The following is a 15246-nucleotide window of genomic DNA, read 5'->3' on the forward strand; positions in this document are numbered from 1 at the left end:
AGTGAGAAAAGTGACTAACACCCTTGGTTTGGAGGAGACAAGAGTGAGGTTATCTGGGATCATGCTGGCTCGAGGCAGGGATTGAACAGCCCTTTTCTGCAAAGGGCCAGAGGGTAAATCTTCTGAGCTTTGGTTGGCCACATAGTCTCTGTCACTACAAAGCTCTATGAGCCGCAGATAATTTAAGATGTGAATGGATAACCGCGACCGCACCCCATCACTGGGAGGAGGGGAGTGAGTCATACCTGGCCTGGAAGTGGCAGTGAGCCGACTCCTGGGTTAAGAGATCCGGGGACTTCAGCTGTGGTTGACTGTTCGGGGATTAACAATTTTTCTAATGGACGAGTTCATATTTACAGATGGTCAAAATTCAAGAAGAGTCACAGCTAGATCATAGGTTACTTTTTGCTGCCCTAAATTCCAGCTCATGGACATGATCTGCACAAAACTGAGTACGAATGTTTGGACTTTCATGTGGGTGCCTCAAGGTGGAAGCAGCGGAGTGCTTTGTTTTTCCATTAGCCCCTATTTGCTGCTTACTGACCCCCGTGTTTTCACAATCCTCTTCTCATCCTTTTTATCGCCCAAGCTTGAGGCAGATCACATTGACACACTGGGACCTGAAAGGTGACCAGGAGGAAAACCAGTATTTAAAAGGGAGCTGTACAAAGTCCTACAAGGAAATAGTGATCTTGCCTTGAAACAGAAATGGCTTCAAGTGGCAACTTTTCTACCAAAAACAATGATGTGCAAGGAAAATCCTTTGAGATCCAGGTCAAATGTGATCTTCTTGTGAAGCTCTTGGTAGCTCTCTCCAAGGGCTCAATGATTAAGAACCCAACCTTTCGGAGAGATGACTCAGAGGTTTAGAGTGCTGGCTGCTCTTCCAGAGGACCTGGGTTCAATTCCCAGCACCTGGGAATTGGTATATGGTAGCTCATAACTGACAGTAACTCCATCTCCAGTGGACCCAACACATACATACATGCAGGCAAAACACCAATGCACATAAAATAAACTAATTAATTATCTTTTTAAAATAAGAACCCTACTTTGCATAGTTGACTTATCCCCATGAATCTTAGCATTCACTTCTAATATGAATACTTCCTTAGTTTCCCTAGCTGTGTCTAATCCTGTCTCTGTCCTGCATTTATAAACTCCCCAACATCTGGGGCTCCTTGTTTCAAACACACTAGTGTTACCTGCAAATACCAAAGGTGGGCTGGGTGTGATGGCACACACCTGTAGTACCAGTATTTGGGAGGCTGAGAGAGAAGAATCACAATTCTGATTGTTGATATAGTTTTGCCATATAGCCCAAATATATATAACATGGGCTTGGGCTGGAGAGATGGCTTAGAGGTTAAGAGCACTGATTGTTCCTCCAGAGGCCCTGAGTTCAATTCCCAGCAACCACATGGTGGCTCACAACCATCTGTAATGAAATCTGGTGCCCTCTTCTGGCCTGCAGGCACACATGCAAACAGGATACTGTAAACAAAATAAATAAATAAATCTTTAAAAAAAAAAACATGGGCTATATGGCAAAAAACCCAACTTTGTAATAAATAGGCACCTGATATTGAAAAGTAATTCATTATTTGGGCATGGCTCGCTTTCAGCATAGAATGGGACTAGGTTGCACTTTAAAGACATGGGTTAGTTTTCTATTTAGATTCCTGGGACTTGAATTGTATAGCCAAATTCTCATCTGAAGCCTTCCCATCCCCCCACAACTGCCATTCCCATAAATTTGTTTCCTTTGGCAATCCCGCGTAATCCTAGAAGTGATCCATCTTACCTCATGTAGAGTTCCTGTCCAGTGTTCTACTTTCTTCTCTATGGCTTCTCTTATTTCCTACTTATTTATCCTAATGCATTGTCCTTTTGACCCAAAGAATTATTTAATGGCTTTCACAGAAGATGTTCATAAAGCAGTCTTCCCCAATCGAACCACATCAGTTCTTAGGACCTCAACGTCTTTCCAAGCAAGAATTAATTCACAGCTTCCTAAAGGGCTCCTGCTAAACAGTTAAGCAACTGCATCTCCATTGGGAAGCAGGGAGACTGACGCCATGGGTTAAGGGGCTGGCCAGACATCCCTGAGGAAGCCACTGCCTCCGACTCTTGGAAGTCCTCTTCCTGTGCAGCCCCCACCCTCGCTAGCCACCTGGAGTCATTCTGCCTCCCATCAGTCACCAGGCTCCGTGTTAACAGGCTTCCACTAGGAGCGTTTCCATGGAGTAACTCCTCCAGTTTGAACCGTACATTTGCTTTGTCCAGAGTCTAGGGGTGGCTCTTGCCGGATGAAACTTCTAGAAGGGAGAATCGAACTTAAGCACACATTGAAGAGCTTACTCTTCACATGACGGTCTGGTGGCACTCAAGTGTGAGAACAGAGGGAAGGGCTGCAGCTTCTGGGGTGAGCATGCTAAGGGGCTAGCACCCCATGTCCTAACTCACGCCACAACAGAAGCATCTTCTTGCACAAGAAAGGCCTATCTCTCAGGAAACAAACTGACCTTTTTCGTTTCCTTCTTTTTTCAAGCACGGCACCCCAATCAAGTTTTAACCGAAAGGACACTTTCCCTCGAAATGATTTGTAAATCTGAACTATCATAGAAGGGAAAGCATGAATTAATAAACACGTGCTTAGCCTTCAAACAAGCTTCATTCAAGTGCGTACCCGCAGCAGCTGGTAACCCTCTGACATTCTTATCTCCTAAACTTTTTGTTTTCCATCCATCTGTTAAGTATTAAACAATGTCAATCCTGCCCTCACCATTCTAAGTCTACCCCATCAAACTAGACTAAATAGAGGCAAATTGAATTACTACATTAGGATATATTCTGCCTTACCGAAAAGGAACATATCTCGTTATTACTTTAAGTCAAAAGGCCTGCTTGGGCTCTGTCCCTCTGAACTCCAGCTTCTAAGAAGGAAGAGATAAGCTGGGAGGGGGGGCAGGCTGTGCTCTCTGTACTTTCTAGGAAAAGGCTCTTGGTATTTAAATCTCTCCATCCAAGAGGATAACGAAAGCAAATAGGGGATTCATCTGTGTTGACCACAGTTTCGCTGCGTTAGTCTAAGGTGGCAAAGTCAGTTTGCATTTTGATACTTTGAAGGACTCCAGGAAAGCTTCTTTTGAGTGAAACCCTGTAATAGGGGACGTCACTGGCACAGCCAATACAGCATGAAAGTTGATCCATAGCTATTCCAGGGGAGTGTGGACAGAATTCAGAGTGGGGAGGAGAATGGGCATCAGCTAGAGTGAACACCCATCAGGGTGAAAGCCTCTGCCCATGCTTGATAAGTTGAGGAGAGATAGGAAGGGTTCTGCCCAAAGGCTCCATTCTCAACTCCCATAACTTCTCACTGAACCATCTCACTCATTTCTCAACTTAAGTTTGTCTATGCCTATGTCATATAAACCCTAAACAGAGGTAAACCCATTTTCACGAACCACAGTAACCTGCCAAATCCATGTCTGTCTCACTCCAAGACACTACAATGGCTGCCTCACCCCGAGACACCATAGAGGCTAGCACAGTTGGTGTTTGAAGGTGCGTAAAAGATGTCTTCCAACTTCCATTGCTGAAAGGAATTCAAGAAATATCAAAACTCTCTTATTTGACTCTTTTATTTAAAGACTTTTGCTCAAAATAAGAGAAACTTGCCTGTCTGTACTTCATTCAGGCTAAAAACATTGCTCATGCAAAACTCATGCAGATGCCTGAAGTTCTGGGGCCACTGGGAATAAAGAACAGAAAATGCCAAAAGGTGGTTTTGAGTGACCCCAGTTCTTCCCAAATGATGCTCTCACGCTTTCTTCTGGGTGTCGCAGGCAGGTGAGCTGGAAGCAGGAGCTCTGGCTGGTTATGGGAATACCAAAGAGTTGCCATCCATGCCCGTGACCTCATCCCTAGTGCCTCGGTCTCCCCAGTACGCCGAAAGAGTGAGGTTGGTCTGTCAAGCCCTTGGAGTGCACCGTGAGCTCGGCGTGGTTTGTGACGGGAAGTCCTTCGAGCTCCCCATGGTAGAAGCCAAAGTCAGGCAGAAACCTTTGTGCAAAGCCCTGGACAAGAATCCCAGCAAAATGTCCTCTCAGAAGGAGTGTGTACCTCTAGGAGACTGGCCACATGTTTCCAGGCTTACTAGGGTGGGCTTCACCTTGGACCCTTAACCAGGGGTGCATGAACCCCAGGTAGGCCGGGAGGGGTAGCCCTCCCTTCTCATAAGCAGCCCCTATTTCCATTTCTGAATTACCAGCCTCTTGATGGTGATCAGAACGCCAAGAAGGGACTAATTTATAAACCAAACAATGTGGTAATTGCCCCTGGTCACCAGGTTGCCTTGCTTTGGGAAGGCCGCTGTTTCCGATTAGTGGGGCCTGCATGTGATGAAGCCTAACGAAGTGTGGCGAATGATCAAAGCGACAGTTACCACAGCACGAGGGCCCTGATAGATCTGGATGACGTAATAATGGTGACCAATGAGGTGAGGCGGGTGGTGGTCCCCTCCAGGTAAGGACTTCCCCATGCAGGCAAAAGAAGGTCATAGGATGGGGGTAGTGTGTACCAAAGAGTCCTCACACCCAAAGTTTTTGGAGGGGAAGAAAATGAGTCAGCCATGGACTACCACAAGATCATTGCTGAGAAGCAAAGCTAAAGAGTCATTGGGGTATTATAGAGGAAATTCAGCTTTTCATAAGTTGTACTAAGAGTTTTCCTTTTTAGGGTTATGTTTTGTTTGCTTTGTTTTATGAACAGCAAAGAAATTACCTCTTCAGTAATCTATACACATATATCAAAGAGATATGTGCACAGCCACATTGACAACAACTCGATTTCCATTGAAAACACACAGATGAACAACAGATTGGCATAGCTGATGAAATATTACTCAGCCTTCAAAAAGAAAGACTCATTGTCATGAGCTCTAACACAGATGAACCACAAGTGATGTCACCCAGACTTAAAGAGGAAATATTCCATGACTCCATTTATATGAAGTAGAAATAATCCAATTCATAGACAGTATGTAAGAACAATAGCTGAGAGAGGGTTGTTATTGATGAGTGTGGTGGTTTTAATGAGAATTGTTCCCATAAGTTCCTATAATTGAATGCTGGGCCCCCAGTTGATGGAACTATTTGGGAAAAATTAGGAGGTATAGTCGTATTGGGAGGGTGTCACTGGGGGTGGCCTCTGAGGTTTCAAAAGTCTCACATCTTTTCCAGTGTGTCACTTTTTTCTGCCTTATAGTTGTGTCTCAAGATGTGAGCTTCCAGGGACTACTCCAGCCGCACAGCTGCCTGCTGTCATGCTCCCTCCCTGTGACAATGGTCATGGAATCACCCTCTGAAACTGAAAGCCAGCCTCCAATAAACTCATCAGCCTAGAAGCTGCCTTGGTCAGAGTATTTTAACACAGCAATAGAAAAATGACTAATAGAAAAATTAGACAATAGGCTTAAAATTTCAGTTTTGCAAGCAGGAAGGTTCTGGAGATAGGTCAGAGGGTGCAGGCCTTGCACTGGTGCATTTGTGTCCACATCGAGCTGCATGTGTGGCTGTGGTCTCTGAGGCCTGGGGAGCCTGGTGGTGATGGAGCTACATGAGTGTGTGTAAGCCCACCAGGCTGTCTGCACAATGACTAGACCTATGGTCTAACAGCCCGTTGCCCAGAATATCCAGATGTGGTCCTTCAGCAAAGGAAGCATGGCTGTGCTTGGCACTACTGAACCTGACACCTGAAATTGGGCAAAATGTTAAATTTTATGTTACAGTTTAAAAGATTAATGACTCTGTGTATGTGTGGGGGGGGAAGAGACAGAGACAGAGAAAGAGAGAGAGAGAGAGAGAGAGAGAGAGAGAGAGAGAGGGTACATGCATGTGTGCATCCAAGTACATGTAGGTATGTATGTGTGTGCATATATGCCCATGCGTATGCATGTGTTTGTGTGTGTGCTGTGCATGTGTGTGCACGCGTGCACGTGCATGTTTATACGTGAGAGTGGGTATGTGTGCCACAGGGTCGTATGTGGGTGTCAGAGAACAACCTTGGGAGCCACCCTCTCCTACTTTGTTTGACACACAGTATCCTCTTCTCTACAGCTCGGTTGTGCTAGCTGGCCCAAAGACTTCTGGGGACTCTCCTTCCTCCTCCTCCTCACCGTAAGAACTACCATACTTGTCTTTGTGTGGGTTCTGGGGGCTCGAACTCAGGAATGAGCACTCAACAGTCTCTACTCTCTACATTTGACTGCTTATGAGTCTCCGTGTTGTCGCTACCCACTGCAAAAAGAAGGTCATCTGACCCAGGCCGGGGGCTGTACTGATCTGTGTGTGAACCACCAACACTGAGAAGGCAGTGTGCCTGCACGCCCATGAGCAAGACAGCCTTACAACTCTCTCCAGGCCCTGTGACCGCCGCAGACTTCAGAGAAATATTTTGATCATGGTATAATTCCAGGGACATATTCCAGCTTCTCCTTGAGTAAGGACAAACATATCCTGTTAAGCATCCAGGCTTGGCGACCTCATCACCCGCACCCCTGTGGGTACTCTGGTCTACCCTTGCCAGCCTTTTGGAATGTACATGAGCCGCAGTGCTATCCCAAGGTGTAGGCGGAGGGGAAAATGTTCTCAAAAAATCAAGAGACAAGCTGGAGAGATAGGAGAGACATGGCTGAGTGGATAGGAGCAAGGACTGTTATTATAAAAGTCCTGAGTTTGATTCTCAGCCCCTGTGTCTGACAGCTCACAATTACGTGGAATTCCAGTTCAGAGAATCCAGTGTTGTTCTCTGGACTCCAAGGATTCTTGCACTAACATGCAAGCACCACACACACACACACACACACACACACACACACACACACACAATTAAAGACAAATTTTAATTAAAAAGAATCAAATGGCATATCACCCATTTCTGATCAAAATTAAGAAAGTCTGACCAGTTTTCTTTTGCATAGAGTCAGGCTATGAAGATTTCTAGGTTTTTTTTTTTTTTGACACTTTACTTACTGAATAAGGAAAAAAAAATCTGTGGAAAAAAACCCTAATATTTAAAAGAAGAGGCTTATTCTTTAAAACAGTCTTAGCTGATACTCGTTAGAGAATGAGATGCATTCTTGTTCCCTAGTGACGGACCTGGTGGCAGAAATTTTCTGTTGAATTTTATATTATCGAAAGTTTATTATTTTGTCTCCGTGTGCACATGTCTGTAAGTGTACCCCCTGCCATGGCACACGTGTGGAGGTCAGAGGACAACTTACAGGATTTCTCTCCTTACACTATGAGAGGAAAAAGGGGGGAGGGAAGGGAAGGAAAGAAAGAGAACTGGGTTCCTGTTCACCAGTGGCCACAGACATTAGAGACCTCGTCTCCGCCTGCCATGATCTTGCTGAATGGTCCGAGCTCTTTGCCACCCCAGCAGACACACTGGAGAGGTAGCAGGGTCTGGGGACAGAGCCCCTAGTGTGATGTGACACATTGCTATCCGTGCAAGGTCCCTTGTGCCTCAGCGGGCCTCCTCCTTGCCTTTGAACTGGTGCTGCTTCCCTTCCTCCCCTGCCAGGAGGACCCACTAACCCAGGCCTTTGAAAGCATGCTGCGAAGTGTCGGGCCCCTGCGCAGGTGTGAGCACCATTTGGCAGCGGCAGAGGCATGCCCTGTTGACACAGTTTCCCTTCACAACACTTGGCAATTTGGACCTTTCCCTTGATGGGAAAGCTGGGGACATTTGTCTCCAACTTCAGCTAACAGAAAGTTGAAAAGGACTGCCGCAAAACCTGCCAAATGTCGTTTGGCCTGCGCTCTGCATATCTCTGCTTGCTCGGCTGTCCCACCTTCTCCCAGGCTTTCCTAAACCTTCCCCTGACCTCTTTCCACCCCAACCGTCTTTCAAAACAATCAAACCAAGAAAGAAGCTTACGTAAGCCCTCCTTTCAATAACCAGGATACAGTTTCCAACAGATCCACGCTTCCTGACCAAAACAAGCGGTGGAGCAAGTACAGCCAGTCGGTCCGGGGATCCGCCCACCTCATTGGGGGTGTGCTGATGGCACACCTTAAAGCAGGTGATGCTCAGCTCAGAGGCCCCCAGGGCCTGCGCGGTTGGCTCAGGCATCTTCCTGAACAGCTTTTCATTGCCACATTGCCTTTCCTGAAGTGTCTTGGAAAATCATTAGCGGTGACAAAGCATTTTCCAGAATCTTTCCCTTCCTGGCGACTTGTAAGCCTGTCTGAGACCCCAGGTCTCTCAGCACCTGCCCGTCAGGACTCCAAGCACAATTCCGGCATAATTAGTTCTAATACTTTAACCCTTTAAATAATTAACGGGAGTCCTAAACCAGGCTGTCTCCTCACTCCCAGGCCACCAACTGCCTATGTCTGAGGCTGTCAGGCCAAGATGGAAAAATACCTCTAATTGTTTCCAGACGTTGCGTAGTTCTGTCACGGAGGGGGGGGGGGGTGAGCATCCGTGTCCTCTACCAGTCACAGAGGACCTTGCAAAACTCAAGGGAGTTTCCTGAAAACAGGACTTCTGTGTACATAGCAATCCCCTGGGAAACCCTGGCCAGCGGACTTTCAGTTCCCTAGGCACATCCTGAGTGAGGCAGTTTCTCTTTCTAACCAACTAAACTGGTCTTGGACGTCAGGAGATTTTAGCCTTGGTTTTGTGTGCTAGGAAGTGGAAGACACTGGCACCACAGAAGCGACAACTGTTTCTGGAATCCAGCTGGATGCCTGGCACCCCCTTTGGACCAATGGTTAATCTCTGTGGTGTCCTTTCCTGTCTTGTGGACCTTTCTCTCCTCATGAATGCCCTCTGCAGCCTGTAATCTCCTCACGGGCAGATTCACTCAGCTATGGGTGAAGTTCTGTTGGCTCAGAATGTGAGTGTGACTGAGCGGGACTGTGATGAAGCAAGGCTGCAGGCTGGGGGAACGGAGCTCCTGGATTCTAACCCAGGGTTGGAAGGAATGGGGCATGTGCTAGGCAGGATCCCACCACTCTAACGAAACACCGGAGAAATCAGCTTGATGCAGGAAAGATTCCTCGGGGCCAGTTTTGGAGGATCTAGTCCTCTAGGTGGTTGGCTTCCTCACTGCCAGGTCTGCGGTGAAGCTTATGACTGGTGTGAGGGACCTCGATAGAACAGAGCTGCTTACCAGGCAATGGCTGAGAGCAGCAGGAGAGGAAGAGTAAGGACAAAATAGAGGGGGAGAGAGAAGAGGAGAGGTAAGACTTATGATGCCAATATTCCCTTAAAAGACATACCTAAAGCCTTCCGTCAGGCCCCACCTCCCAAGCATCATTCCACTCCCCAGTAGCACTGTGAGCTGGGAATGGAACCTTCAGTTCATGGGTGGGTTCGGTGGGGTGGGGGGTGGGTTAAGATCCAAACCATACCAAGGAAGATAAGGGAAGTAAGAGGGTAGCTACACCCAGAGTCACCCCTGTTAGATGCCAAATGCCCCCGCCCTCTGCATGAGATATATGACATTGCACTCGGTGGGTGTTAGCGAGTCCATTCTAAAGATGAGGAGAACGTGATTCAAACTGCTCAGATCACCTTACGGGTGCTACTTAAGCTTGCCAATTAAAAAACAAACGAGTGTGTGGCGTGCGCGCACAGGTGGTCACACACGGAGACGAGAGGACAGCCGTCGGAGGAATTGGTTCTTCCTTTCCACCCTGTTTTGAGATGGGGTCCCTCTTGTTTCTGCCCCCGGAACCAGCTAGATGCTTGCAGACCACTGGCTCTGTCTCCCATCTTGCCGGCCCATCTCACTGTAGGAGCGCTGGGGTTACAGATGAGAGCCACCACATCTGGTGTTTCATGTGGATTCTGGGGATAAAATTTAGGCAGACAGGCTTTCATAGAAAGCGCTTTTTACCCTCGGATCCATCTCCCTGGCCCCAAGCCCGGTGGTCTTCCTGTGTCGATACGTGTCTACTCCTCGGATCCATCTCCCTGACCCTAAGCTCAGTGGTCTTCCTGTGTCGATACGTGTCTACTTAACTCCAAAATATTTTTCTTTCAATTAGCTCAACAGTAGCCTGGATTTTAGCAATAATACCCAAGATCAAATTTTTGCCCCAGCTTCATGTTTGAGGGGATTTTCCTTGACCTCCTCTGAAAATACAGTCAGGTTCCTGTCTATAGTTTCTTAAAGGAGACTCCCCCTCGCTTCTCCCCCATAATTATGTTCCTTTTAAGGTACATATTGTCCATGTGTATTGTTTTAACAGGAAAGTGGGGAGCATATATGGAAATTTATTTTTATTAATACTTAGAAAAATGGGACTAGAGAGATGGCTCAGTAGTTAAGAGACCTGGCTGTTCTTGTAGAGGACTGGGCTTTGGTTCCTGGCACCAAGTCATGACTCACAACCATTTATACACGGCCCTCTTCTGGCCTCTGTGAGCACTGGGCACACACACAATACTAATGTACTTGCAATAAAAAACACTCCTACCCATAAAATTAAAAAAAAAAACAAACAAACTAAGAAATGGCCGGCTGTGTACATAGGCATGTATTTGAGTCAGTCTCTCTAGGTTACCCACACATGTGCAAAAGGAAGTATGATCAAGGAAACATGTTATGTTAACTAAACCATGGTGGAGACATTACGATAAAATCAAGTGAAACCGTTTAAGGAACAAAAGAGAGACATACAGAGACAGAGAAGACAGAGAGACAGAGAAACAGAGGAAAGAAAGAGCTCAGGGCGATACCATATGATAGCCTATATACAACCCAGAATATATAACTCCAGAGAGGTGTGTAGAGACAGGTGCTTGCGGATGGTCATCTTCACGGGTTTGTGGATTCGCAGGGATATGTAAATAAACAGTAAGAGAGAAAGAGACACCACAGACTCCTTATGGCAGTTTCATATTGGGGGGACATTGGGATTAGGTGACTGTCACCAGCTTTTGTCAGATGAGGAGTACACATCAAACTACCACATATGCAATTGGAAAGTAATTGCTTTGGTGCTCAGAAGCTCCTGTCAGTCCCAGGGTGGCGCAAGTTCGTCTACTCACTTACTGCTGCTATCCGCATTCAACTTCCCAGGCTGAGAAAGCCAAAGTCTGGGTATCACCGAGCTACGGTGCTGTTAAGGCAACGGCTCTGTGAACTTAATAAAATACAGGGCTCGGTAGCCATAACAACCGCGTGATCGAACAGGGCAGTGTGAAAGCCATTTGGCTGTTTTGAAAGCGATGGCCCTGCTCCTGTTAGCCTCCTACAAAAGAACCCGCTGCATTCTTTGCGGTTCCGTGTTGCATTGCTGCATGCACGGCAGTCTGTGGACATGTCCCCTTACGACTTGTCTGTGGTTGTGATGAAATACCATCACCATGGAAACAACTTATGAAAGGAAGCGTTTATTTGGGCTTTCGGTTCCAGATGGCGAGTCCATTCGGGCAGAGGAGCCTGATGGGATAGGGAGCTGAGGTCACATTCCCAGACACACTCAGGAAGCAGAGCAGGGGAAGTGGAAGCGTGCATGCGGAAGGGGTGGGGCGGAGTGGGGAGCAGCCTATAGACTCTCAGGTCCTAGTGACCACTTCCTCCAGCGAGCCTCTGCCTCCTAGAGGTTCTAAAGCCTCCCCAGTCATCAACTGGGGAGCAAGTCTCCAAACACTCAAGCCTGTGGGGACACTTCTCATTCAAAACAACTCATGACTGATTCTGGTGTTACGATCAGAAAATATAAGTGGACTAAACAGGTATGAAAGACTTCAATTTGGTGGCCTAAGTTCTGTTGGTTGGATTTTTAGTTCCAACTGCCTGACGGTGGACTTAGGGGACCCTGATTAAAATGATTTCTGGTATTGTCCTACCTTTTTCTGACTGCCATGGACTAGTCTATATTAGTCCCTTCCTTGGAAGAACCTCTAAAACTTTCCAAAGCAACTCAACTTGTTCTCCTGCCTTTACACTTAGGGAAACCAAGCCACTGATGTTAGTTTTGTTTGATTGAAACAGAATCTCGCTAAGTATTCTTAGATAGCCTGTAACTCTCTATGCAGGCCAGGCTGACCTAGAACCTGCTTCTGGGTGCTGGAACTACTGGACGCACCCCAGGCCTGACAGAGGCTCCGATTTCCAGAAACTGCTGTTGCCCACAGCAACACTGCCTCAGTATTTCGTCTGTGACTTTCCCCTTGCCGGGCTCTCAGCCCCTCAGACCGTGAATGGTGTCAGCCGTTAGCTCTGCCATGGCCTTTTCTGAAGAGGGCTCAGTTCCAGTTTTCAGACATTTGGGTCTTACATCATCATCCACCCTGCCCACCAGACTTGGAGTTAACATCAGGGTAAGCCTTGGGGAGAGATCAGGTTTGGAGGACTGGAAACTTCAGGCCAACGCAGCGGCAGATCTTGAGACATTCAATCCAAGAATCCCAGTTGGGGGCTAGCAAATGGAATAGGGGATTGCTGACAGATTCGTCCAGAAACCAGCCTGCTTCTGGAACGGTTCCAGGACGCGATGCAGCCAGCAGCCCCTGGTTTGGTAGAGAACAGTCAGTCCTGCTGCGCCTGTCTGTGCGTCAGTCCCCAACATTAGCCAGACCTGGACCCAGAGGACCTGCGTTCTCAGTACAGAGGAGCAGTCATCCTTCTATGGTCTGGGGATGGCATACAACTGGGGGAAACAATTTGGTTGCTTCCAACTTCACAGCTAGAGTCCACCAGAATTCAGTCACATTACCTCCTAGAAATTACTCAAAATTTCTCCTTTTATTCTCTTTTATTTATATGTACAAAGCAGATGCAAGATGGGTGTCCTGATCCCTTCAGATCCAGAGATCAGCTCAGATCTATGTTCCAAATCCCGAAGCATCTAAAGCCCTCACTAAGAGTTTGATGACTTATGTTTGAAAAGTCGATTTGGATGGATTCCTGTCTGACTAACTCCACCATGGTCTGGCTTCGAAACCCTATCCCAGCTTCTCCAGAGCTCCATGAACTCAGGAGGAGATTTAGCATTACTGCGCCTCAGTTTTCTCTTCTGTGTAATAGACACAGTAGTATCTTAGAGGGTTATAAAGGGAAATTGTCTTAGCATGGGCTCTTAGCATGGCTCTAGCAGTACCAGCTATTCTGTTGCTGTCATGTGAGACTCCAGATGACAATAGAATGGCATCAATATGGATCTAGAAAACATCATATTGAGGGAAGTAACCCAGACCCAGAAAGACAATTATCATATGTACTCACTCTTGAGTGGCTTTTAGACATAAAGCAAAGAAAAATCAGCCTACAATTCACAATCCCAGAGAACCTAGACGATGATGAGGATCCTAAGAGAGGCATACATAGATCTAATCTACATGGGAAGTAGAAAAAGACAAAATCTCCTGAGTAAATTGAGAGCATGGGGACCATGGGAAAGGGTGGAAGGGGAGAGGAAATGTAAGGAGGGAAGCAGAGAAAAATATATAGCTCAATAAAAATAAGTTAACAAAGGAATGACATCAATATGTCCATCTTGGTTGCAAGCTTTTGACCAGAAAATATAAGAGAGATAGACAGATATGTCAGATTTCAGTTTGGTGGTGTAAGCTCTGTCGGTAAGATTTTTAGTTCTAACTACTTGACAGTGGGCTTAGTGGATCACACTTAAAACTTCTGGTTTTATCCCAGCCATTTCTGACTCTCATTGGCTGGACTATAGTATTTCCTTCCTTGAAAAGTCCTAAAGCTCAACTTTAGTGGCTGTCATAGGTTTTCCTAGGCAGGTTTGTCTCCTTGCTTTTCTTTCTTCCAAATAGTGTTCCACACTCCCTCACTGAGAATTACAACAGCAAATTTGCCCCACAAGAGAACTCAGGAGTCATGTCCTGGCCTGTGCTGGTCCAAATTAGGCCTTGTTTTTATAGTAAACATTCAAATCCCTTGTAAGAAAGCAGGGGATAGAAATGACCAGGGCAAAACACCTAAAAGCAGCCATTGAAACAGGACCTTTCAGTTTCTAAGTTGCAACCTCCAGTAAGCAGTCGCCTTCCCAGCTTGTTAACTATGGTGGTACGTCCCTCTGTAGCTGTCAGAGTTCCTACATAAGCATCATCCTCTATCTTCTGGCCCTTAGATCATAGCACTATGGATTGGAAGCCATAGCTATATTTGATGAGGGAATAAACAGTCTCCAGGTAAATTTTGCAATTACTTTTCCAAACCACGTGTATACTCTCTGTGCACACTGTTTACTGGATACAGAAATGGATAGAAGTAGCACTCTTAGCCCCACACCAGTGAATACTAGTTTGCATTGAGACTACATATAACTCTTCTCAATCGAGCTTTGCAACTGTAACTTGTTTAAAGTGGGCTCAAAAACTGGGGCAGGGATAGGGCTGAGGAAATGAGCTTGTTCCTGGAATCTCAGAAGTATGAAAGTGACAACGTTAACTCTTTAGCCATTAATGCCTTTGGACCATGGCCATCTGTGCTGGAAACACGCTGCAGGATCCATTTGTAAGAATGGACTCCTTATAACTCAGACCAATGGCCCTTACATAAAGATAAATTCAAATTTCACATCACTGTTACAGAAAAAGGAAAGGAAAGACAAACCCCAGTTGGACTGCTTAGTTTTTTGTCAACTTGACATGAGCTAATATCATCTTGGAAGAGCCTCAACTGAGGAAATGCCTCCATCAGATTGGCCTACAGGCAAGCCTGTCAGGCCTTTTCTTGATTAATGGTTGGTATAGGAGAGCCCAGCCCACTGAGGTGGTGCTATCCCTGGGCACTACTGAGGGTGATCCTGGGTTATACAGGGAAGCAAGCTGAAAGAGCCATGGGCATCCAGCCAGTAAGCAATGCTCCTCATTGGGCTCTGCTTCAGTCCCTGCCTCCAGGTTCTGGTCTTGAGTTTCTTCTCTGACTTTACCCTCATGGTGAATGACTTTGTGATGAAATAAACTTCCTGAGTTGCTTTTGGTCATAGTGTTTGCCCCAGCAGTAGAAAGCAAACCAGAAGAACCAAGATTCGTGGTGAGGCTCCTAACCATAAGCCCACGTGGCCATCCTTTGTGAGTCTGGTGCTCCAGGTGGGTGGCAAAGCAGCAGTTGCATGAGGCCAGGTGGCTTGAACCCTGAGCTCTAACAGTGCACATGAGCATCCGGGACTTTTGTGGCACGACAGAGTAGGGCGAAACAGAGGCGAGGGCTCCATCACACAACTCCAATCCAAAATTTAAATTGAGCCT

Source organism: Microtus oregoni, unplaced genomic scaffold (assembly GCF_018167655.1).
Source record: "Microtus oregoni isolate MIOR12 unplaced genomic scaffold, Mior012 000019F_ref0000042, whole genome shotgun sequence".
Lineage (NCBI taxonomy): Eukaryota > Metazoa > Chordata > Mammalia > Rodentia > Cricetidae > Microtus > Microtus oregoni.